At 45.8% G+C, this 24,699-nt stretch overlaps 1 protein-coding gene and 1 long non-coding RNA gene across 3 annotated transcripts in view; one reads left to right on the top strand and one right to left on the bottom strand.

Moving 5' to 3' along the window:
• Positions 1-24,699, top strand: part of BCAR3 (BCAR3 adaptor protein, NSP family member) — a 184,778-nt gene that overhangs the window by 61,901 nt on the left and 98,178 nt on the right. The window contains exon 1 of one of the 2 annotated variants that reach the window (XM_019752639.3): positions 21,807-22,034. The exons of the other annotated variant lie outside the window; for it this stretch is intronic. The gene's annotated coding sequence lies outside the window, so the exon portion shown is untranslated. Of the gene's footprint in view, positions 1-21,806; positions 22,035-24,699 lie in introns of those variants that run through there. 2 annotated transcript variants of the gene reach the window in all.
• On the bottom strand, positions 614-5,608 carry LOC141572391 (uncharacterized). The gene is made up of 3 exons (XR_012497753.2): positions 5,522-5,608; positions 5,099-5,144; positions 614-4,420 (listed from the first exon to the last, which is right to left on the bottom strand). It is a non-coding gene; the product is annotated as an uncharacterized LOC141572391 (long non-coding RNA).

Genomic DNA, 24,699 nt, shown 5'->3' with positions numbered 1-24,699 from the left:
AGATTGATTAAGTGAGTCAAGAACTATAAAAGTGCAATATCCAATACGCTTTAAAAAATGAAAACAAAGAGTTGCTGCTATCCTAGTCTGAGCAACCGTAATGTTATTGCCTGGATTAATGCGGTAGCTTCCTCTCCAATCTATTTTCCCCGTTATGAGTCACTTAAAAGTGCACTAGATTAGGTCACGCTCCTGCCTAAAAACTTGCGATGACTTCCTATCACACCCAGAGAGTGTCCCAGCTCCTCACAGGGCGTTCATGACGCAGCCCCGGCTCTGTAGAGGCAATGCAGCACAAAGGCTGAGCTCAGCTCCACAGCCACACCACCCAGCTGACACCCGGGCTCCCTCCCCTCAGCAGCTGTGTGATTTTGGCTAAGTGTGTCTACTTGTCTGTGTCTCAGTGTTCTCGGCTGTGAAAGGTGGATGGATAATAGTACCCACCTCATAGATGTCTGGCACTTAGGGAGCGCTCAGTAGCCACCAGCTGTTTTTCTTACGACTTTTGACCTCACCATTCTCCATTTCCCACACCCTCCAGCTCATTACACTCCCGTCACACCAACCTCTTCTCGACTTTGCCAATCTCATGCTTACATTTGGACCTTTGCTCTAGAGTGCCTGGAACTCTCTGCCTACTCCCCCCCAACCCCACCCAAGCCTGTGAGCTGTTGGTTTCTTCTCATTTGGGGGTTTCAACTCAAGGTACCTCCTCAGAGAGGCCTTCCCTGACCACCCAATCTAAATTAGCCCCAAGTCACTCTCCAGCTCATTGACGTGGTCTATATCTATAACATTAGCCACAGGTGGCTCTTCAGCACTTGAAATGTGTCTCGGGTGAACTGAAGAATGGAATGTTTAATTTTATGTAATTTTAAAATTAAGTTAGACTTAAATTTAAATCACTATGTGTGGCTAATGGCTGCCATATTGGACAGTGTATCTCTCACCCCTTACCTGACTTTATCAACTTCAAAGCACTTACTGCTCCCTGAACTTCTCTTGCTGATTCATTGGCTGCTATTTATGGTCAGTCTCCCCAGCCAGAGTGTGAACTTAATGGAAATAGGGGGATCTTACCTGCCTGGTTCACCACTGTCTCCGCATGCCTAGGAAAGTGTCTGGATCTTTGCAGAGGCTCATGAAGATTTGTGGAATGAATGAATGAGCATATAAAAGTACTTTGTAAACCATAATGCATTATATAAATGTAATATATATTACCACTATGGACATACATAATTAGAAAGCCTGCTTAGGTGTTTCCCTTTTTACAAATCCCTACAGCACACACACATGCACGTGCGTGAACACACACGCACACACACACACAGCTGATCTCTAAAAACAGTTTTAAAACGTAGTTTTCCAGGTGGCCAGTTAGCTCAGTTGATTGGAGTGTGGTGCTAATAATACCAAGGCTGCTGGTTCAATCCCCACATGGGCCACTGTGAGCTGCACCCTCCTTAAAAAAATTTTTTTAAAAAGTAGTTTTCCTATTTTATAAATGTATTCTTCATTTCTCCAAATAAGATCCCTCATCACTCAGACTGTATGTATAATCAACGTCCACTCTGGCAACTAAAGGAGGGCTTGACCTGACCAAAATTCCATTTCCTGTAACTTCTGAGCAGCCCTATCGACTCTATGACACACCTGGGAGCGCTTCTGTCTGGCGCCAGCCTCCGCAGCCAGCCCTGGACCACAGGGAGCAGGATCCCTGCACTGGTCTCCAGCTCTGCTTGTCTGCTTCCCAGAGATCACAGCTCTGGGCTTAACTGGGATCAGGTCTGAAGCCTCTGAAATGCGTGGGTAGCCGCCACTCTGACTGTCATGAAAACATGAGTATTCCTAAGGGGAACTGCAGTATTCTTGAAATTAAAAACAAGGTGGGAGCAAGCCCTCTCCTTCCTGTGGGAGTAGCTGAATCAGAAGTGTGCTGAAATCTGATGCCCAGGGCTCCTGGGAGGGCTGCGACCTGGTGGGTTCAGTGCCACTGGCCGGTGTCCGGTTTCCAAAGAGGGCTGGGGCTGTTATCTGACCTCCAGTCTTAATGAAGTGTTTTGGCTTCCAATCTGCCTCCAAGAGAGCTCTGTGACTGGAGCCACAGAGTCAAATCAGGGACAGGGCACATTGTTGTCCCCACCGTGCCTAAGCCCAGGGACTCCAGGGGCATGGTGGCCAATGCCAGGTGCTTGGTCTGGGAAGCAGGTCAGCTCACTGTACAAAGCTGGACATGGTCCTCTCCTGACCCTGAGCCCAAGCTGATAAATTGGGGGCACAGAGAGGAGACAGTCGGTCTGCAATTGTTGTTTGAAGACTTCTTTCTGGTCCATGTGCTTGGATTGCTTGTCAATACCCTCCCTCCTTACCTGCATACCTACACATCTACACCTAGACACACAGCTTCTTCCTGGAACCTCAAACAGAGTTCTTGGACCAAGTAAAGGAAGTGTTAGCAGGGGCTGCGGCTTCAGGAAGGGATTTATTGCAGTGTGTGGGTGTGCATGGGGGGTCTCACGTGTCTTGGCCCCAAAACTTTCCACCATGAGAATTTCTCTCCTAAATTACAGGTGGGATGGGCCGTATCTTTAGGAGGGGTTAAAGCAGTGTGTCTCCTTTGTGGATAAAGCAGTGTGTCTACTCCTCACCCTACCCCAAACCATAGGTTCAGGTATGGCCTAGGTTCTTTAGCAACATTCACCAGCCCCTTCTCTGGGCCAGGACCCACCCTGTCCCTCAGGACGACTCAAGTGCTCTCAGTGGGGAAGGCATCTATCAGTTGGATGACTGGTGGCTCTGGGACACAGGAAGTGGCTCTTCCGCGTAAGGTACCCACTACCTGACTGGTGAGTTACCAGGAGAATATTGGGCCCCAGAGTAATCCTCTGTGTCCTGTGGGCCTGTAGACACTGAAAATAGAAACAGTTCTTCTGAAAGAGGCCCTGGCGGGGTGGGGGGCGGGACCAGGAAGTGGGCAAAGAAGGCCACCATGCCAAACAGGCTGCCAGCCACACTCCACTCTGTACTGCTCTGTCTGTACCACGTCTCTGTTGTCCTGATGGCTTTATATTGTATCGCTTTTTGTAAACATTCGTTAATTTTTATTTCTTTTTCAAAATATTATGCCTTTGTGAAGAAATGCGCCAGGCGAGGAATCTGTGGAGCTTTTCTCACTGCCCAGCCCACCTGACACTTGTGGGGAAATGGGTGTCCTGGGGGATGGCCCGTTGACTTCCATTCCAGCACTGGGAGCTTGTGACCATGGGGCATCCCATAACTTAGGGCTCTTCCTCCTTTCCCAAAGTCGCATTTTGCATCAGGTGAAGGGCCTTAGACCCCCTAAGAGAAGTTTAATAAAGGAGACAAATGACAGTGGAGAATGCACCTCATGAGCTCATGTCAAGGCGAGCGAAGGATCTCACAATGATAATTGTGTCTATGGTTTTTGAGCACCTGCATGTGCCAGGCCCTGTGTTTGGTGCTTCCCTGCCACTATTGTGTTTAAGTCTCAAAGGCCAGTCCAAGAGGTGACTACTCTTTTTATCCCCGTTTTACAGTGGGGAAACTGAGGACCAGAGAGAGGTGAAGGAATTTGCCCAAGGTCACACAGCCTCAAGCGGCAGAGCTAGTCCTCAAGCCCATGTTTGGCTGAATCAGAAGGCTGTGCTTTTCCCCACCACCCCATCCATCTCCCACTGAGGGTTCCCCACAGCCCTGCTCCACGCCCGCCCGGGGCCAGGGACACAGCAGACATCTAGGCAGCCCCTGTTTCAAGATCTGCTTTCCTTCCCAAAAGGTCTGAGAATCAAAATCCTCTCCACTATTGTAATGTTTCTTCCTGTGGAATCTGCTGGAAGATCACTCTTGTGTCCATTTGTTCTCTACAGGAGACTTCTGTAAGGCAAAGATTATGAAAATATTTGCGGCCTAGGAGGGAGTACTTAGAGTCGTGCCAAGCACTGCTGGCTGTGTGAGGTGCCATGTTCCTCCTGGCTTCTGTTTGGATCTGTCTCCTGAGGAGGGGAAAGATGAAGAATCTAATGGAAGTTATATTTAGCTTTCCATGAGCCCATCAGGAATGCTCAAGCACAGTACAGAGTCAGACAGATAAATAGGTATTTAAGGATTTTGTAGTTCAGAGCATTCAGTGGGATCTGGAATCTGAGTTAAGTGCCCTTAGCACCTCCTGGAGTCTTGGGTGTACTCAACCCCTGGGGTGGAGCAAGGGCTCCAGGTGCCAGTCAGAAAACCTGACATGGGGCCTGGCTCTGCCCTTGGCAGGTAGGCAGGCAGGTCCCCTGTCCCCCTGGGCTTGTTTCCTTACCTGTGAAATGGGTCGGGGCAGCAAGGTGAGTCAATCTTCGAGAAGCAGAGCAGCATCCAGGAGCCAGGCTGTGTGAGTTTGATTCCAAGTCCCCTTCATAAGAGAGAGAAGACTTTGGGCAAGTTCCGTCACCTTCCTGGGTCTCGGTTTCCTCATTTGTATTTTGTATGTGTGTGTGTGAGAGAGGATTAACTGGGTCTCTACATAATGTCCCTGGAGCAGTGCTTGGCTATTACGTAACAAGCACTCAATAAACATTGCTATTATTGTTTACAGCCCCTTCCTGCTCTCACATTTTATTAGTTAAACTGTGAGTCTTGGCAATTTTCCCTGAGAGATGATACTTTGGTTGAGCAGTGGGTTGAGAAGCTGGCTGGAGGGAAAGAAGGTTCTTCCTGGCTGGCTCATATATAATCACCTCAAGAGTTCCACTACCCACCTCTCCCTGCCCCTCCCAGCATAGCCCAGGTCCCCCGATCATAAGGTGCAGCTTTAATGCAATGATTTCACCTGTTTAAAAATCCCTGGGAGAGGCAGGGGGTGTACTTTCCCCAAGAGTGTCCTGGAAGTATGAACAAGAAGGAAGAAGATTGTATGGAGATTTGCCTCAGTTGCTAAAGCAAAACTCCTCAAGCTTTTTCTGTTCCTTTTCACTATTTTAAGTTTCTCTCCCCCTGAGGGAGATGCTTTGCAGGTGACACATTTGGGTTAAAAATCCCCATGTGTCAGAGGCAGAGAGATGGGGAAATTCAATTCAGAGCCCTAGCTTACCAGCTGGCCAGGGTGATTTCTTCTCTCTGAGGTTCAGTTTCTTCATCTGTAAAATGGAAATAATGATATTTATCATTAAGTATCAAGGGTTGTTAGAGAACTAAATATGACCATGTACATACAGCACAAAATAGGAGCTCGGAAGAGCTAGTTCCCCCTGCCCTGGCCTCCCCTCCATATCTATGCCTAAGAGAGTCCTCCGCTTGCCTGCCCACCTTCTGTCTCCAGCCGAAAGGGCAGGAGGCAAACCCCAGGTTCCCTTAGGTTGTGTGCGATTAGCTTTCAGAACAAGGCTTTAATCATCCTAGGAGTTCCCTTGCAGGTTAGAACCTGTGGGCTGTCACCAGGAGTGGATGCTGTTTAGGTGAAGCTATAAATAGGAAAGGAACAAAGAGGGAAAACTCAGCACACAGCTCCTCTCACCTGGCATTCAGCCACAGACTGGTGGCCTGGCTCTCCAGCCAAGGTCTCTGCTACCAGCTGAGCACAGTGGTGGTCACAGGCGGGCTTGGGAGACTGCCTCTCTTTATCAGGTGTCCTCCACTCTATTCAGGAAAGGGTCAGTAGGGATTAGGTGGCTGGGGCCACAGTCCTAAGTATACTAGCCTTCTTTTCTCTGGCGATGGAGGCCTTGGATGGCTAGGGGTGGGCTCGGAGGGACTGGGATGGTTGTGAAGGGGAGACAGGGAGGAGTAGGACACAATTGTGAACCTGGGTAGTCACTCCGGAGGCTGAAATTCTGAGCCCAAACCTAGTAGGAGCCCTGAGGCTCCCAAAACACTTGTCGTCTTCTGTCAGACCCTGGGTTTCTTTTGCATTCTCCTGAGCCTTGTCATTGCTGCTGCCGCCTTCTCTATCAGGGTCACGACAATCCCAACTGGTGCCTTTTTGCAGATTAGAAACAGTCACCTTTTCCCCCAGCAAATACAGTTCTGCGCCAGGACATATAGCTTAGCAAGTGGGTACACAGGCTGGATTTCAGCCCCCATTTGCTCCTTCAGCTGAGCAACCTTGTGTAGTGAACAACCTGTACAACTGTATATGGTGGCCCTCTTTTCCATTCTCTGCTTTAATGATCTGGATTGGCCACGCTGCTCTTGTTGCTGTGTCCTCTGAACTTGCTGTTCGTGCCTCCACTATAGCCTTTCCCATAGCAAGGCTAGCTTTTACTAGGTTACAAAAGATAGCCTGGCACTGTCAGTGTTTCCAGCCCACCTTTCAAGGAGTCCCACCAGGGCTGGGTCTGAGGACATTTGAAGACCTCCACAGCGTCCAATTCAACAGTATTCTTTCTGATGTTGTTCAGCACTTCAGGCCTAGTCCCATCACCTATAATAGTATGAATCCCCTGCAGATCTAAGGAGCTCCTACAGAGGCCGAGGGCAGTGTCCCCTCTATTAGCTATTCAAGAGGGTACACCTAGAGTCCTGGGGGCTCTGGCATTAGTCTGGGCCTCTTCACTTTTCCTCCCAGAAGGGCTGGCAGGTTGGCTTGTAAACAGCCCTCCTAAAGGCCTGCTCCGATCCCTCAGGATTCCTGAGGGGTACAGGAATGTGGATTTGTGGCCTCCCTCTCACCTGGACACCCATAAGTACAGTATTCCCTCACCAGTGACCTGGCCTTTAGGGGTCAGGGTGGTCCGAAAACATGACATTTTATGATTCTAGCTCTCCCCCTCGCTAAACCCACGGTCTCTGCCAGAATATCTGGACCACCTGTTAGACGTGAATGGTTTGAAGCCAAGTTTCTGGTAGCTTTGCCAATTACCAGGAGAGGCCACTCCTTCTGAGATAGAGACAGAGGTGGGCTGATCCCTGGGTGGTCCTCGTGCTTCACCCTGAGAGGCAGAGGGAGGGGAAAGCTGGCTTCAGACAGATTCATAGGTGCAAGGAAAAGCCAACTCTTGGTCACTGAGGTAACAACTAGGGGTGGAGAGAAGCTGTTAACCAGTAAAATAATCCTCAGGCTTTCTCTCTTTCCACAGTTAATAGCTGAATTTGCCACTGTAATCTGGTAAGTGTAGGGTGTCATAAAAACACTTTTAAGATCAGTGAAAGGGTGTTACAGGAGCACTTTTGAGGGGCAGTAACTCCTCTGTATAGAGCCAAGAAAGAAGTTGTGGGAGCATGATACCTGGGCTAAGGGAGGAGAGAGGGGTGGGCGTTGTTGAGAGAAAAGAGGGAAGAAACTGTGAGCAGAGACATGGAGGCATGGAATAAAGTGATGAGTTTCGGGGAGCCATCCTGAGGAGTTTGGATTTCAACTTGTGGGTGGTAAGAAGCTCTTGAAGGGCTTTAAGTGACAGAAAGATGGGATGAAGCTTGCATTTTAGAAGGATCACTCAGGTGGCTGAGTGGAAGCCTGACTGGAGAAAGGCAGACTAGGAGATGGGCGAGCAGCGGGGAGGCTAAGGGGTGCACGCGAGGGAGGATGAGGACCTGTACTGGCGTGGCAGTGGGGAGAAGGAGAGCAGCACGCGAATCTTGAGACTATTTAGGCATAAGGTCCCCAGGACTGGTGAATGGCTGGCTGTGTGTATAATTGTACGGGGGCAGTGATGGAGAAACTGGGATCCAGCATGGCTCCCAGGCAACTGTTTGGATGGAGGTGCCATCTGATATATAATACAAGAGAAGGGGGAGCTGGCGTTGGGGTTAGTTAGGTTTGGGATGTGCTAATTTGAACTGTCTGCACCAAAGTTAACATTTAGCAGACCATTTGGATATAAAAAGTAAAGCTTGAAATGCAGATTGCATTAAAGCTATGGAAACACGTATGATGATGAGGGACAGTGAATCCAAGGACCTGGATTCGTCCACTTTCAAGATGGTTGGAGAAAGAGGACCCACAGGGAAGACAGACTGGAAGCTTTTGGAGAGGTAAGAGGAGAGTCAGGGGGAAATGGTGTCTCAGAGGTCAAGTGAGTAGAAGGATTCACAAAGGAGGAAGTGGTCACCTCTGTCAAATGTAACAGAAAAGTAATGACACGAGGTCTGAATTGTGTCCACCGGGCCGTGCACTATGCAAGTCATAATCAACCTCAAGGAGAGCCATATCAGTGGGGGCGGGGGGCTGAGGCAGAGGCATGTGCAGAGAACTGCAGAGCTTTTGGAGACAGAAAGAAGAGAGATCAGATGGTAGATGGTAGAGGAGAGCCTGAAGTCAAGCGAGGTGTTTCAGATGAGGGAAACGCAAGCAGCTTAATAGGCTGAGCTGGAACCGCCAGCTAGAGGGAGAGGTTACAGACAGAGAGAAGAGAAAGAGGCCACTGACAGAGTGAGTCAGCCCATCAGTGGGGAGTCCCCCTGTCAGATGGAGCCAAGAACATACCATACGCGTTTACAGGGAGCAACAGGAGTGAGACCTGATCCTCGGTGGCTGGAGTGATGTCAATTCTATTGCAGAGAAAGACGGTGGGCAGCTGAAGTCTGATGGCTTCATGGTCTCAACTTCTAGTTGAAGTTGAGCTCAGCCGAAATGGAGATTGTGGATTTGTGGTGGGGTGAGCCTGCAGGGTTGTGGGAGTTTCTCTGAAGATCTCGGATGCTGCTAGCTCCCTGGATGTAGGAAAGGAGAAGGTGGATGAATCAATCTAAGATCTGCTGAGTAAGTACAGCAGAAGGATGTGGGTTCAGGCTGGCAACAAACTAGCTCATATGGTCAACCATGGTTGCAAATGGGCAGGGAAGGAAGGAAGCTCAGGAGGAGCGATAGACCAGAAGATGAAGATGTGGGTGCATGAAAGGGTTGTGGGTGCAGAGGCCAGGAGCCATGAAGCCAGAGTGTGGGAGGGTGAGGGGATGTAGGCAGAAAGGGGCTACTGTTATGTATTATGTCAGGGGAAGCTCCGTTCCCTGTGGGGCCAGAGATTGGGTAGGTGACGTAGAGCACAGATGCAGGTTTCTGGAGTTGGGAGGTCAGTGTGTGCTTTGAGGCTGGGACGTTGGAGGTGTTGTCACAGGATAGGGGTGGGTGGCTTTGAGGATTGTAACAAGCTCCAGGGTGAATTAGGAGTGTCTGACAGCAGGGGAGTATAGTCCAGGGTTTCTCAAATGTGTTTTATCATAAGGACACATGGTATCTTGTTAAACACTGGGTTTCTGGATCTCCAGCTGGGTCTCTGCAATCCAGACATAGAGGAAAGGAGCCTGGGAATCTTCATGGTCAAGTTTCTCAGGTGATTCTTATAATCAAACAAGTTTGAGAATACGGATATCAGGAAGGGGTCAGTCTCCAAGGGTGGACAAGGGGACTTCAGAAGAATGGATAAAGGAAAGTATTGGAAGACGTCCTGAGAAGGAAGCAGGGAGAGTTGTGCCAGGTAAGAAGAGAGCTATGGAGAGGAGTAAAGGGGAGAATCTATGCCCACAGGGCTAATATTTTGGATGGTGAGTAAAGATTTTACCCAGAGAGCTCTACTACGAAAGAATTGTCGCAGACTCTACTTCTGGTGTCCTGAGGGAAGACTGAATAGCACGCCCTGGAACAACTGAGCATTGAATTAGTTGTGGGTCTGGGTTTGGATCCTCTCGTCTCTGAGGAGAGTCTCACCTATAAATAGTAGGGTGGTTGAAACTTGGATCAGCTCCTCGGCCTCTCTTTCCTCTAACTGGCTTTCCTTTTCCTGTGCATCTTTCTATGCCCTCATTGTCTGGTTCTCTTCCTGGCGGGGCCCAAGAGCAAATGGCGAGTACTTGTCTCAGTTTCAAACGCAGAGGTGCTTTATCAAGTTACCTCATCTCTGTTTCCAAACAGAGCCAGTAGAAATCTAACAGGAAGGAGTTGACACCATTCCCCAAACTGTATGGGCTTAGATAATCCTCCCTCGACTGGGAGGTCTCTTTTCACCCCTTGGTGATTCGTGCAGACCATTTCCGGATCCTGGAGCTGGCACCAGGCGGACACGTAAGGAGTTGACAGCCAGCAGTGTGGTGTGACTTAGAGGCACCAAGGACACCCTGCCAACCCCTTCCCCAATCACCTGAGTACGTCCCTCACCTGAAATTCCACAAGGAGCCAGGTAAGGTTGAAACAGCCAGGTGTGGAGAGAACCCAGACTTTAGAATCCCCGTCAGATCTATATTCCCGTCCTCTGACACTTTCTAGACACGTGACCTTGGACAACTTAACTTCACAGATCCACACCTTCTTCATCTGTATAGTAGAGAAAATAATACTTATTACCTCAAGGCACTGCTGTGAAGATTAAACAAGCAAAGTACACAGAGTGTCAATAATAGGTGCTCAAGGGACAGGCAGGGCCGATCGCCATAGGTCACTGTGGGCTGCACACGGCACTGAGAGCCCAGAGCAAATGGGTGATGGACAGTAAGGAACGGGGAGGAAGAGTCCCTGGAGCTATTGTTGACTAATTTCTGTCCCTAGTAGTTAACCAATTATCAGAGTCCATGTTTACAGAAACGTCTTACCTGTCCTGTATTTCACCTTTGTTACCAAAGGTGGTGCGTAGGTGTTCCTTAACAGTACACTCTGAATTAAGAAACAAAAACCACAAGTCTAATCATCTGGAACATAGTCTCCAACAAAGGCCAGTATGACTCATTTCAGAATATGTGAGAATTATTCACTAATTTCCTTCCACATGGCACATTTGTCACTGCCTGGTCACTCCGTGAGGAAGTACTCCTCTAACACCCTCAAGTTCGTAAGAGGTCACATGGGGAGCACACAGGGGTTCAAACTTCCTGGAAATGCTGACAACTGAGCAGTCTGCCTCCTGCTCCCATTAGGGTGATCCTTCAAGTGGAAGGTTAGGGCACCACATGGTTTTAAACTCCCTAAGCCTAGAACAGGAAAAAGGAATTTCTTTGCCCCAGGCTGGCCGGGGATGATGAGGATGAGACTGGCGCATTTCCCTGCTGGAGGGTTGCTGAGCCAGGGCAGGGCCTTTCCGACGAGTCACCTGGGAAGCTAGGTAGAATGTGGGTGAAAGTCAGTTGGTCTGGGGTAGAACTGAGGATGGAGCATTTCTGGCAAGCCCGCAGGGATGACAGGGCTGCCACTCCCAGACCACTCTTGGGTAGGAAGAACTCAAGGATAGGGAGTTTGGGCTTCGAGGCTCACATCTGTGAACCTGTCTGTGTGGTTTCTGGCCACGAGGGAAATGCAAATGTATGTGGAAGCCCCGACTGTAGTCCCCAACCCACTGGAAACTCCCACCCACCCCCACCCTGTGTCTGAAACTCCGCTCAAAAGTCCAGTTCACAAATACCTATTGAATACCTGGCCCTGAGTTAACCCAGCTAGCTTGCTGCTTTTAAGTCATTTTTCTATTCCATGCCATGCTCAAGCAGTTTGGCCCAAACTCTCCTGCTCACTCTGAGAAACAGGGTTCACGCTGGGTAATGACAGAGGTAGTAGAGTCAGGGAGTTCCGTCCAAGGGACTGCACATCTTAGCTATGTGAATTTGGCTGGTTACGCTGCCTCTGTTTTTTCATCTGTAAAATGGGCTTAATAACCTTCATCTCTCTGGGTTGCTGGAAAAATGAACTGAGAGGCTGTGTATAAAGCTCTCGATCCAGTGCTGGTAAACATAGCTATTATTCAAATTTAGGTTGTGTTTCTTCCCCCAGAATCCTTGGTGCTCTGCCCCTCATTGCACATACCTGTACCAATGCTAAGGGTGCTTGTCTCTACTCTTACTACTTGGTAACCTCGGTACTGTCAACTAGGCCATTCGAAGGAGTTCCAAATGGTTACCACCCCAGAGGAATGCCCCACCTCAACCGAGAGAGAGAGAGAGAGAGAGAGAGAGAGAGAGAGAGAGAGAGAGAGAGAGCTGGGGAGGGAGGAAAGGGCCAAACTGATGGCCTCGTCTAGCCCTCCTACTTGCTGTCCCAGCTGCTCTTGCACTGGGGTTTAAGGTGTGTGGCAAGCACTTCATTACTGATAATGCAGTATCAGATTGTAAATAATTTATTTTTAACATAACTGGCAGGCACAGACTGTCTATCATAATACCACTTTCACACATTCCAAATGGCTGTTTAAAATTTTATTTTGACTTTTCATTATGGCATTTTTCAAGCCTATACCAAAGTAGAGATAATAGTGTAACAAATCCCAGCTTTAATAATTATCCGCATTTTAGCAACCAAAGGGTGTCTGACTGAAAGGAAGTTGTGGGATCGTACCTCATGCCCCGGGATCGCTCGCCCCCGGCACTCACATGGGAGTGAGCTGTACAACGTTCGTGTCTTGTTAGGAAAAAGGCTGAGAACTCTGGGTCATTCTGATCCGTTTCAGGTTGTCATCTCTTCTCTCTGGAGAATGGTAATGACCCCTACCTGGCAGGGATTGACTGAGCCTGAAAAGTGGGTGGCATAGTTGGAGCCGGACAAGTGGACAGTCCTTCCTTGGCTCCGGCCTGACCCCCAGTGCTCTTGAGTGGAAAATGAGGGAGGATCAGGCAGAGGCCGGAGGCTGCTGAGCTGGGGGCCGTGAGCGAGGCTGTGCTCGGGACCCTCCCACCACCTGCCTGCTCAGGTCGCCTGTCTCCTCCAGGGTGGCTGTGTTCTGGTTTGCAGAATGATGACTGTTGTAAAGATAAGAACCACAAACAACTGGAGAGAAAGGGACAGGACTGTGTGAACCCCACAGGGAGGGCGTCTGTCACATTTGTCTGTGAATTAGTTTAGCTCTAAAGTATGGAGGAGGCCATTTTCCTCACTCAGAAACAGCAGTGTGTGAATTGATGGAACGTTTCCCCCACTGGCACTACTACTACCAACCTCTTATCATTGCTATAGCACATTCCTTTTGAGAGCTGCAGTCACCACTTCCCAACCATGACATCCCACCCCAACTCAGGCAATGGAAAGAGGGTGAGATGTGGAATGAGGAGATCCAAATTTCTGTCTCTGTTGTTTAATTAGCTCAGTGATCTTGGGCAAATCCCTGAACCTCAATACCCTGATTCTGAAAAGCAGGATGATGATTTTACCCCAGAATTATTTTAAAACTCATACAAATACAATTAGTTTTTTTTTCTTAGTTGGACTGGCTTTAGGCAAAACTGTGAAAAAGGTGAAGTGTTAGTTCAGCATTTTCTATCTTCTCCGTCTAAACCAGTCCCCCTTCTCCACTAACTCTTACAGATGCTGGCACTTCACCAACCAAGAAAATAGCCAATTAAATTAATATACATTAAAGGGCTGATAATTTAATCTCAATAGAGGAACTCGTCAATACTTACCAAGGGCTCGCTGAGTGTCTGGCACCAAACCTATTTTGTGTAGTTCTCACAACAGCCCCATGAGGCATGTGGCTATCATCCCCCGTTTTACAGATGGGGAAACTGACGTGCAAGTAAGACACTGGTTAAAAGACACACAGCTAATCAGCAAAAACTGGGATTCAAACGCAGATGTGCCTATTTCTAAAAGTACTGCTCCTTGTTTATTTATGTGATCTTTTTGAGGCACTATAAACCTAGTGATTAAGAAGAGCACTGGTGTTGAGGTGAATGAGTGTTTTACACATTTTGGATATTAAACCCTTATCAGATGTATCATTGACAAAATCTTCTTCCATTCAGGAGGATGCCTTTTTGTTTTATGGATGGTTTCCTTTGCTGTGAAAACACTTTTTAGTTTGATGCAATCCCATATGTTTATTTTTCCTTTTACTTCCCTTGCCTGAGGGGATATATCAGTAAATATATTATGAAGGGTAATGTCTGCAAATTTACTTCCTATTTTTTCTTCTAGGAGTTTTATGGTTTGGGATGTTACATTTAAGTCTTTAATCCATTTTGGATTTATTCTTGTATTTGGCATAAGGAGATGGTGAAATAAGTCAGACAGAGAAAGACAAATATCATATGATCTCAGTTATATGTGGAACCTAAAGAACAGAATAAATGAGCAAACTAAACAGAAATAGTCTTAGAGATATAGAGGAAAGACTGATGGTTGCTAGATGGGAGGGGGGTGGGGATGAGGGAAAAGGTGAAGGGGATTAGAAAGCATAAATTGGTAGCCACAATATTGCCATGGGATATGAAAGAGAGTTTGGGGAATATAATCAATAATGTTGTAAAGATTTTGTAGGGTGTCAGATGGGCACATGTCTTATTAGGGAGCCCACTTCATGGATGGTGTAGATGCCTGACTACTGCAGTGTACACCTGAAGCTGAAGTTGAATAATAATGAATGTCAACCATAATTTTATATATATATAGCCACAGGATGTGGAATACAGCATAGGGAATAGAGTCAATGGAATTGTAACAGCTATATATGATGTCAGAGGGATTATCACTTTGTGAGGGGTGTAAATGTCTATTACATTGTTTTGTACACACAAATCTGTGAAGTTTTTAGCAGCTGAGTATCCTGTGGACTCAGAAATAAATTGCTTTAAAAAAAAAATTTTGTTTTTTTATTACATCAAGTCTGAGCCAGATGGCCTGGGTTCAAAGCTCAGCACCTTTACATATCATTGTGTGCCCTGGGCAGGGACCATGACCTCATCTATAAAAGGGGATAAGAACAGTGCCACCTCATAGGATTATTGCTGGAATTCAATGAGTTAACATACATAAAGCTCATAGTAAGCGCTATGTAAATTATCTTTAATTACAAGAGCAATCAGTGCTCAGTGGAAAAAATTCATAAACAGTTTAAAATAACATGAAAGAAAAAGCAAAATCCCCTCTCGCTCACCTGTCAATTTCACCTCTCAAACAGTTTGATGGGAGGAAATTCTTTCAGACATTTTGACATGTAGATGCATAATCCCACATAAATATATGTTTGCTATTTTTACATTAATGGGGCAACTTGCTTTTTTCACTTAACAGTACTTCACAGATATCGTTCTGTGTCAGTACCTAGAGAATTACCTCATTCTTATCAGTTACATAGCATGTGCCATGGTATATATGTGCTCTAATGTAGCCATCCCTCTGCCGATCAACACTTTTTTTTTTTTAATGCAAGCAATGATACCACAACTATCTTAGTGTGTACAGGTGAGTGAACATTTTTGTGAGACAGATTCCTAGAAGTAGAGTTGCTGGGCAAAGAGCACATTCAGAGCTAGTGTTGTATGAGGTCATCCATTAAGGATTAACAATGTTTTATAAAAGAAGAGGACTACAGAGAGAGAGCAATGCCTAGCACAAAGAAATGAGCAGCTAATGATGGAGGTTTAAGTGATAATGTTGCTAGGAAGATTTTAAGATGGTGGGTGAGTCCCACCCACATCTCACAAACCAAGGCTGAGGCCTACTTGTCTGGAAGACCAACAATCTCAAAGATTGAATGAGCACATCCAAGCAAGTTAGGTTTTCCTGTCAGTCTGGCTCCTCCTGTGTAAGGGAGCTGGTAGGCTTCATGTTCCCATCATTTCTTCCAACTATCCAGGTTCCTTCTTCTGTACTAGAACAGTGTTAGCCTGGCTCAACTCCACCTGCCACTGGGGCGGCCTGCAGCATCTAAACTGAGCCCTTCCTGTCATAACTCAAGATGGCAGCCAGGTGACCATTGCACTAGTTTTACATACATTTGTTTCTTCTCTCTTCATTTCCATAGGAAAGCTTTTTTTTTTTCTTCAAAACGCTTCTGCTCCTTGATTTTCACCAGCATTAACAGTCTGTCCCACAATGCTTTTACTCTCTGCCTTTGCATTCCCATGGCACGGGACCTCTGCTGCAGCGTCCTTCTCTCACTCCTTATCTGGTATGTTCTCCACAAGGATGACGCACTCACCTTCATATCTCCTCAGACTTGTGATGCTTTCCAGGGTAGGGCCTCAATGAATTTGTTGTTTAAGTGACATGTTTAATAATAAAAATAATACATGCTTACTGAAAAAAAGTAAATAAAAAGAACTGTGTAAATACGGAAATTAAAGTCATTTGGAATTCCATAATTATCCAGAACTATTTTGAAGTATTTTCCTCCAATTGTTGAATAAAGAAGTTACTTAATGCATAGCTGGTCATCAAATTAAGGAAGTAACTGTGGAATGAGGGTGTAGAGTTTGGTCCTGAAACGGGTGGTTCAAATGCAGACCATCAGGTTGAGGTGTGCTTTGAGTAGGAAGTGAGCCTGTGGTGTCAAGAACTCCATGTCTTTTTCAGTTACTTGTTCGTTCACTTGGTAAGTATTTATTGAGGATCCATCCAGCTATAGTGCTCCTACAATGACTTCTCTAGATGATATGACTGAGTTTGCAGCCATCATATAGACATTTTGCAAGTTAAGTTGACTTCCCTGCATGGTAGATTGGGGATTCCCATGACCAAGTCCATGGCTAGCTATTCACAGGGCAGGCTCCAAAAATGCTGCAAGATTTGCTGCTGTCGTCCATGTAAGAGCTGCCAGCTCTTTGTATCAGTGGCTTGGTCACATATGAACTTCAGGGAATTCTCAGTCTGCAATTGTTCAAGGTTAGATTTTCTGTTTGGTCTTTATCAATTATAACTTAAATATCTGTTGTTCCTTGTTACCATTTAGGTCTGGGAACAGCTGGAATTTTTTTTAAAACTTTTATTTATTTATTTTTTAAGTATGTTTTTCCAGGACCCATCATCTCCAAGTCAAGTAGTTGTTTCAATCTAGTTGGGGGTAGGGGGGCAGCTCACACTGGCCCATAAGGGGATCGAACCAGCAACCCTGGTGTTACGAGCATCGCACTCTAACCAACTGAGCTAACTGGCCACCCTGAAAGCTGGAATTTTTAAAGTTATTCTTCCTTCAAGTGCATTTTACCCTGCCCCAGCTGTCTGTTAACTAGCGATGGAGTGGGACTCAACAAATTACTTTGCATCAGGAGGGGATCGACTTGAGGTTGAATGCTCCCTGACAAAGCTTCTCTCCCTGCCCAATAGTCATCAACTCCATATCACTGGTTATATTGTCTTTTCATATGTCCCTTTGGCTGAAGTGGCCCAGGGTTTTGCTGTTTAAACATTAATGGGGAAGCTGAATGTAGACTTGAAGAAATTTGAATCCTAAAATTATTTATATCACTGCCCACATCCATGGCATTATATTTATTTAGCTGATAGGGAGCTCTATGATATAATAGAAAGATGAAAGGATGAATGATCTAAAAGCTTGGAGTTCATTCATTCATTCATTCATTCATTCATTCATTCATTCATTCAATAAATGTATATTGACTGCCAATAAGTGCCAGGCCTCAAACTAAGAACAAAACAAAAGCAAAACCAGACATGGATCTTAGAGTCTGTAGAACAACAGAAATAACAGAAATAAATGTGTAATTATGAACTGTGACAAATTTCAGGAAGAAAAAGAGGCTGTAAGGCACATATAACTGAGGTATGTGATCTGTTCTGGGTTTCAGGGAAGGTTTCCCAGAGAACAGGACTTCTGAGCTGGGATTGGTTATTTAATTTGGTGCCTCAGTCTTCTCATTGGTAAAATGGGGATCATTCCACCCCCATAACTCACAGAGACATTGTGGGAAAAGTGATCATGAACATGAAAGGTTTAGAAAAATGCTCAGTACACCTAAAAGTGAGTGTGTCGCTCTCCAGCCAGAGGCAGCTGTTCCCTGCCTTCTTCATCTGTCATCAAGCCAGGCATTACTCAGGCATTTACACTGTAGACCTTTGATCATTTTCCTTTACCCTGCCAGGCAGCTGGGGTTGGATAGACCTGGGGTTAACCTTGCTTCTGCCTTGACATCTAGTGTGAATTTCGGTAAGTTCCTTAATTGCTAAAACTCACTGTTGTCATTTGTGAAGTGGGGTGCAATAATAGTGCCAGCTCATGGCTTAAAGCTTGTAAAGCACTTAGCAGATTGTGTGTGGCTGGTCGTTATTCCTAAACCAATTGTAGCTACTGTTATTGTCATCGTTATCATTGCTAATTATTAACTCTTGCCAATTAGTCCTTGGTAATAACTTTGGTCATTTTAGTCCTTCCATTCCCACTGTCAAAGCCCTTGTCATGTGACAATTGCTAGTCTTGTAATCAGTGTCCTTCCTGCCTTGGCTCTCACATCTCTAGTTCATTCTACAAAGCTTCTAGAATGAACTTCCTAAAATAACAGTGCTTTGCATATATCACCTCTTTTCTTTGATGTTGTCATTGAAAAAAATATTTGCAGCTCATATCACAAAGAGCTGAGCTTCCTAATATGGAAGGAGGTCCTAGAAAATTGATACTAAAACAACTTACAAATGGATAGAAAAATGGAAGTACAAATTCCAAAAAGAAAAACACAAATGGCTATTAAACATGAAAAGATGAGCAGCCTCAGTTATTATAAGAGAAATGCAAATTTAAATTGCACTAAAATTCATATTTTACTTATCAGGTTGACAAAAACTCAAAAGTTTAATGACACATTCTTGCCAGCATGGGTAAATAGGCATTTTCTTACATTGCTGGGGAATCGAAATTGGTTCAATCCCTATAGAAGGCAATTTGGTGTTACTTAACAAAATTACAAAAGCATATACCCTTGACTCAGCAATTTTACCTCTGGAAATTTATCTTACAGGTATACTTGCACATATCAATGATATATGTACATGATTATTCCCTGTAATGTTGTTTGTAGTAGGAAATGATTGGAAATAATCTAAATGTCCATCAATAGGGCACTGATTGAATAAATTGTGATACATCTCTTCAAAGGAATACCATGCACCAATATGGAAAAATCTCCAAGGCATAGTAAGTGAAAAAAAAGCAAAGTGTAGAACTGTAGGAATAGTATGTTACTTTTTGTGTAGGGATGGGGGAGAACACACACACTGAAAGAAACTCTGGTACGCATATACAATATTAATAGCAGTAGATATCTGTGGTGGGAGGGGCACTGGGCAAATAGGGGACAGAGTTAAGAAGAAGACTTTTCACTGTATACTATTATATTTATATTTTAGTTTGTGAACCATGCAAATATTCCCTAATCAAAAGATTGTATTAAAATATTCCTATTATTCATCCATTAATGTATTGAGCACCTACTATGTGCTAGGCTCTGGGGATAAAGGTAGTTGTGGTATGGTAGAAAGTCCACTGAACTTTGGTTAAAATACCTGATTCTGCTTTGGCTAAATTTCTGACTCGGCTTCTCACTAGCTACGGACCTTGGCCCATAGTACACATGCAACGAATATTTGTTGAATGAATTTATGGTTGAAGTTACTTAACCTTTCTGAGTCTGTTTCTTCCCATATAAATGGACATCAAGATGCTTCTTATCTCCCAGGGGTATTGTAATGACAAGTGATAGAATAGGTCATCAATTCTAGTAATAGTTAACGATAACTGCTATCTGCTAGGCACTTTCACATCCCTGACTTCCTTGACTCCTCAGAATAAATCCTCAGATTTATTCCCTCACTCACTTATGAGGAAATGGAGGGACTAAGAGGAACGGTGACTTGCCCAAGGCCTCTCTGTGTGTTGTGTTCTGGTCTTTCTTTATTGTTACCTCCCCATGATGCACCACACCATAGAAACTTTACATAGAATAGGTGCTCAGGGAATTTTGAAAATCAAGAAAAACCAAAATAAGTTTTACCACTGTTTTCAGTGACACTCCCGAGCAGCAGAAAGTCGGTAAAAGCATTTATGATAATTCAGTTTGGAAATATACCAGCAAGTCTGTTTGACATTCAAAGCAGTAAATACTTTGGGAAAATCCAACAAAAATAAAAAGTTTGTGCTTCTAATGAGGTAGGGAAGCTAAAAACCATCCCACAAAACACCCATAAGTAAAATGTAGAAACTCATTCTTAAGGATGCTGCATTTAGAATCTTGCAGACTTGCCAATAGCTCTTTCTTAGGGGGATGAAAATGATATAAAATATACCCAACATGGCACAATTTTAAAACATTTTTACTGGAGTAAAACATACACGCAGAGCAGTGCACAAACCAATTAATTTTTATAAAGTGAGGGACAGTTAATTTTTATAAATAGGACATATCTATATAACCAGCACCCAGGTCAAGAAAAAGAACACAAGCATACATTGTTTTATTGCATTTTGTTTTACAAATTGAAGACAAGACCCTCTATCAGCAAAAAGACTGTGACTCGCTTTATTGCAATACTCACTTTATTGCGGTGGTCTGGAACCGAACTTGCAATATCTCCAAGGTACCAATAGTACCAGCACTAACAGCCCACCCCCTGTGGGCTCCCCTTCCATCACTACCCACTCCTCAACATATCACTATCTTCACCTTTAACATCATAGATACTGTCTGTATCCTTTGTGCCCAGCTTCTTCCCTCAACATCATATTTGTGAGAGTTATGCAACTTGTTGAGTGTAGATGTGTTAGTAGTTCATTCATTCTTATTACTGTATAGTATTCCACAGTTTATTTCTCCTCCATTGATGGACGTTTGGGCTGTTTCTTTGGGGGCAGTTATAAAGAGAGATGCTATAAACATTTTTGAACATGACTTTGGTGAATCTGTGAAACATCTCTGTTAGGCATATACCTAGGGATGGCATTGCTGGGTCCCAGGCTACCTGTTAATTTAGTAGATAATGCCAAACAAGTTTCAAAAGTTCTCTAATTTTAGCCATTCTGGTGTATGAAGAGAGATTGCAACTTCAATTTGCATTTCTGGGATGATTAATAGTTGAGAACTTTTTCATGTTTGTTGGCTTTTTTTGAGAAATACCTATTGAAATAATTTGCCAATTTTCAATCGGATTTTCTGCTTTTTTCTTGCCGATTTATGTGTTCTTTATACATTCTGTATACAAGTCCTTTTTTTTTTTTTTTGGATATATGTGTTGCAGTTATCTTTTCTCACTCTGTGGCTTGCCACATTGCTAATGGTGTCTTTTGATGAACAGGAGCTCTTAATCTTACTGTTGTCCAATGATCACTTCTTCCATTACAGTTAGTACTGTATGTGATTAAGAAGTCTTTACGTACCTCAGGGTCATGAAGATTTTTTTTTTACGTTTACTTTGGATAGTTTTATTGTTTCACCTTTTACGTGTATTCATAGATTTAAAATCCATCTGGAATTGATTTTTTGGTATGGTACGAGGTAGGGGTCAAGGTCCTTTTTCCTCCATGTTGATCCAGCATCATTTACTGACAAGACTGATGGTCCTTTCCCAGTGCGTCATAGCCGCATCTTCGACATAAATCAAGGACCATATAATGTAGATCTCCTTCTGCACTCTCTATTCTATCGGTCAGTCTGTCTGTCCTTGCTGCCAGTTACTATTTCTGCAGTTTTATAATAGGTGCTGATATCTGATAGTCTAAGTCCTCCAGTTGGCTCCCATTTTTCATCCCACCAAGCCTTCTAGTTACTGAAGTGCTTTTACCTCCCACTTTGCTTTCAATATGTCCAGGCAGGTGTGATGGATTTGCCTGTTTTCATGGCTTGGTTATTTGTGGTTACCTGGATCTTTGTCCCATCAAAGCCCTTTAAACTGAAAGCCAGCCTGGTGTCTGCAGTTGAGCAAAGCCGATCTGCTGGGTAATTAAATAACGTTGGGGAAGGGGGAGGAATGGATTAGGTTGGGTTGTCTCTCGAGAGGAGTATAGTGAGGAAGGGGTCGATCTTACGTTTGAGGATAGTCTTTTCGGGGCGATAAGAGGAGAGCCAAACTAAAATCTGAGCAGAAGAGTGCAAAGCGAGGTCACTGCATGTAAATATCGCGGGGGGTTCCGCCAGGCGGTGCGAATCGGCTCGCCGGGGTGGGGCCGCGAAGCCTCAAATCACCAGTTGAGGGCCAGAGTGCGCGCCTCTGGCTCAGAGCCGCGCTTGCCTTTGCCAGGGCCGGAGCCGTCCGGCGCACCGGAGAGCCGCGCGCGGGCATCTCGGCGGGCGCACCCTGCCGACCATGAGCGGCCCCAGCTCCCGGAGCAGCCGCGGCGCGGGGCCCTCTGTGCGGAGCCTCTGAGCCCCAGCCGCAGAACCGAGCGCCGCGCGTGGAGGTGAGTTTCCACCCGGCGCCGCGCGTCCCGCCGGGTTGCTGAGCCTCCCGGAGCGTCTCGGCTTCTCCCTCCCCATGGAGGACCGGCTGGGAAAGTTTTTGGAGAAAGTTAGGCTACAGGGAAAGTAGAGCCGGCGCCCTCCTCCAGCCCCCGCAGCAGAGTTGCCGCTTGGGGACCGCAGCGGCTGAAGTGGCTACACGGGACTTGCGCCCTTGGGGGCCTCTGAGCGGGCTGGGATTTCCCCAGACATGGCCTGCGGCGAGAGGCGCCCAGCGACTTGCGGCGAGCATCTCTGCTCTTCGCTCTTTAGCCGCATCTTCCCTGGCCTCTGCCCGTCCAGGTTGCTCGGCCAGCCGCCCCTCTCTCTCCCGTCCCTCTGTCCCGAAGCCGGCGGGGTCAGGGGACGCGAGGGCCAAAGGGCTCCGCTGGAAGCCCTGGGCTTGGAGGAGGAGAGTTTCTCCACTAATCTCTTGGAAAGTTTGCAAAGAGAGCGAAGGAGCCTGCCGTGTAACTGTTGACAACATCTCCCTCCCTCTCCCTTTGTTGGGAAAGAATGAATAGTTGGTTGTGTCGCTCGCTCGGCTTCAGAGAGGGGAGGAAAGGGGAGGAAAGGGGAGGTGAAGGCAGAGAAGGGGGGGAGTGGGGGGAGAGACGAACGGACAGACGGACGGACGGACGGTGGGCGCGACAGGAAGGAGGTAGATCTCAGACCATCTGTCCTTACCGGCTGAGGCTGCCACCCCTTTAAAGGTTGATCAGGTGTAGACATTCATCCGGGAAAGATCTAGTGGGCTCCGAAGTAGTTGGCGAGGCGGCGTGTTCCGTGGGGAACACGGTGGGTCGTGGCTGGGGTTTGGGGGAGCCTGGGGTTGGAAAACTCTGTTTTTGGTGTTAACTCGCTTGCAGCAGGGTGCGAAAGGGAAAGCACGGTTGCCTAACTTCGTCTGTGCTTTCGCCTAAAGCCATTAGCTGAGATAGGAAATAGAGCCAGGCATTCGGAGATTCTTTTAAACCTAGACTCTTATCTCCCAAGGCTACGCACAGCTCTCCAAGGAAAATACGTTGGCGGAGGAAGGTCAGTGTGAGAGCGGATAATCTCCCTGCGTGTTGCCAAGGACTGGGGCGAGATCCGAGAAGCGGAGGGAGGCCTCCGCGCGGGGGGCGGGGTTCGGCGCAGTGGGGTCCGCAGTGGAAGGGGCTGCCGAGTTCATAATGGGGAGGCCACAGGCCTAGCGGTTGTACGCGGGTGTGCAAGGGGACGGGCAATGGAGTATAACGTAAACAACTTGCCAAGCCAGGGGCTCCCTCACTCCCACCCCACTCTAACTTGGTCTAAACCGCTGCTGACATTTCTAGGGTGACTAACCAAGATCTCAATCTCCCTTATTCATATAGAAAGGACTGCTTGTCAACTGGATGCTAATCTTAAGAACCTTATCATGTAAATCCTGTTCTGTGTTGCTTGAAATACAACCCATGGAAGAATTATTCATACTTCAATCATTTGGCTAGACTTCATAAGTTTACTTCAAAAATAAAGGGATATCCTTAATTTTCAGACCCAAGTAAAACTTCATTCTAAGTTAATAAGCCAATTTTATGTGTGCCATCGCCTCTCCCTGTCTGACGCTGCAGAGAAGATATAAAAGTACTTATCTAAATTGCCAATTCTCTTCTGTGGTCGTAATGGGGCAGTAGAAGCAGTTACATTTCCAGAGTTTAAAATATTATGGAAAGTTCTGAAAGCCCACATCACATGACCATCTGAGTTTGACGTCAAAATCTCATTTCAGCAATAAAATAGACAAAGCCAAGCCAGTGGGCTGCTTATTTCTGCCTCGACTTCCATGCGCTCATCAGTTTTTTTTGAGACATCCTGGTAAAGCAAGAGAGTCGTACTGCTACTCACAAGCGTTTCCAAGCACAGCCACTGACCAGAGTCAAGAAGGCAGCACGTGAGTCAGGAATTTGTCAGGCTTGCTCTTGTCCCTATTGAGATTTCAGCTTTTTGAATGCTCACGTCGGTTTTATATTCATATCAAGATATAGAGTCTTTGACTTTTGTACAGTCATGCACCAGTTTACCAACAGTGAGGCATTCTGGGAAATGCATCGTCAGGTGATTTCATCATTATGCAAACATCATAGAGCGCACTTACACAAATCTGGATGGAATAGCCTACTACACACCTAGGCGATATGATACATAGCCTATTGCTCCTAGGGTACAGGCCTGTACAGCATGTTACTGTACTGAATACTGTAGGCAATTCAAATAGTAAGTATTTGTGTATCTAAACATATCTAAACACAGAAAAGGTACAGTGAAAAATACAGTGTAAAAGATAAAAAATGGCACGCCTATATAGGGTGCTTACCATGAATGGAGCTTGCAGGACAGGAAGTTGCTCTGGCTGAGTCAGTGAGTGAGTGGGGAGTGCATGTGAAGGCCTAGGATATGACTGCACACTGCTGTAGACTTTATAAACACGGTATACTTAGGCTACAATAAATGTATAAAATAACTCAAGATTAAATCAAACACAAGAGAAAAATAATGCAATTAAGAGATGGTGTAAACACAAGATGTTTGAGGCTGCTGCTGATGTAACGGCATTCGGTTTTACAGCAAATTGGTTTTGTTATAAGTAGAAAGAGTACACTC

The sequence above is a fragment of the Rhinolophus sinicus genome, chromosome 14 (genome assembly GCF_057876585.1).
Source record: "Rhinolophus sinicus isolate RSI-liver-muscle chromosome 14, RSI-T2T, whole genome shotgun sequence".
NCBI lineage: Eukaryota > Metazoa > Chordata > Mammalia > Chiroptera > Rhinolophidae > Rhinolophus > Rhinolophus sinicus.
The sequence above is the reverse complement of the archived record's forward strand: the minus strand, read 5'-3'. Positions and strand labels throughout refer to the sequence as shown.